This window comes from Microtus ochrogaster, unplaced genomic scaffold (assembly GCF_000317375.1).
Source record: "Microtus ochrogaster isolate Prairie Vole_2 unplaced genomic scaffold, MicOch1.0 UNK138, whole genome shotgun sequence".
Classification (NCBI taxonomy): domain Eukaryota; kingdom Metazoa; phylum Chordata; class Mammalia; order Rodentia; family Cricetidae; genus Microtus; species Microtus ochrogaster.
Window position 1 is genome coordinate 224,130 of NW_004949236.1, and position 1,245 is coordinate 225,374.

Sequence of the window (1,245 nt, forward strand, 5' to 3'; positions counted from 1 at the left end):
TAAATGATCATTTCTTATGCAGAGAAAGCAGAAACACCTGGATATGCTGGAGTCACAGCTAGATGCAGGGAGGCCCTGACAGTTGGGAAACATAGGGTGACTTACACAGACTCACTCACCAGGATCCAACTGAGATTAATAAAACAAGTTAAAGAGATAATCAATATGCAAGAGAGTGAGAAAAGCAGACCAAGGTGCTCACCAAGAGGAGGATAGTTTTGTTGACTCTGCACTCAGTGGAAGATGTGGAGGGGACATTGGTCCTAGGCACCTGCTGCATTCTGTGCTTGTATCTGTGCAGGATGAGAACCATGGATGTGCTGGCCCAGACTATGATCTCCACAAATAGAAAATCGGGAAATGACAGCACCGCTGCATACAGCAAAATACTGATTTTGGCATTGGGATCAGCAGCACAGTATCCAATATCTTTGGGGTTTGCTGTGTTGTTCTTGATGTATTTTTCTCTCACATGCACAAGAATGAGAATACTGGCAAACAATGTTCAGCATCCAGTTCAGATACACAGAAGACCCAATTTATTTTTGTGCACTTCCCTTTAAGCTCTGCTCACCTGGAGTCCCTGGGGCTGATGGCGATGACCTGAAAAACACTCAGGAAGCTAGTGCTGCCTATGAACATACTTTTAGTCATTCTGTGGAAGTGGAAAAGAACTTCATGGTCAAAATTACTGAGGAAGTGTTTCCAACCAAAAGATGCCGTTGTCTGGGGCATTCATTTACACAGTAGAATTAAGATGTTAGCAACAAACAAGTGCATCCGAATCCATACTGTGGACCCTAACAGCACCTCTGAAGTTAAACAACAGATAATGGTGGAAGAGGCAGGAATTGTCCAAACTTCAACATCCGTCTGTGACAAGGAGGTTTCCCTACAACCAGCTTACTGACTGCCACGGTATTAGGTCCTGCTGTCAAAATGAAGATCCCACAAAGGAAGATAAAGCCAAGGATTGATGGATTGTGTTAGTCAGAATGAGTGTCATTATAAGTTTTTCACCTGATTTTTTTTCTTTTTCTGTGAGACTGCTTGGCTAGTTCTGAGCATTTAAACCCAGACATCATGTATAAATTACTATACAATATGAATGTGTACTTTTCATGGCATGTGGGGAAGCCACTGTGACTTCAGTTATAAAAAATAAACAGAACTGAATTAGAGTTAGGGAGATCCAGCTTTTACAAATTAACACTCCTTTTTTTTAATTTTTTTTCTTTTTTTTTT

The 1,245-nt window shown here is 41.1% G+C and overlaps 1 pseudogene; it reads right to left on the bottom strand.

The window, feature by feature from the left end:
• LOC101994771 overlaps positions 1-654 on the bottom strand; it is a 14,718-nt pseudogene extending 14,064 nt beyond the window's left edge.
• Between the last annotated feature and the right edge of the window lie 591 nt (positions 655-1,245).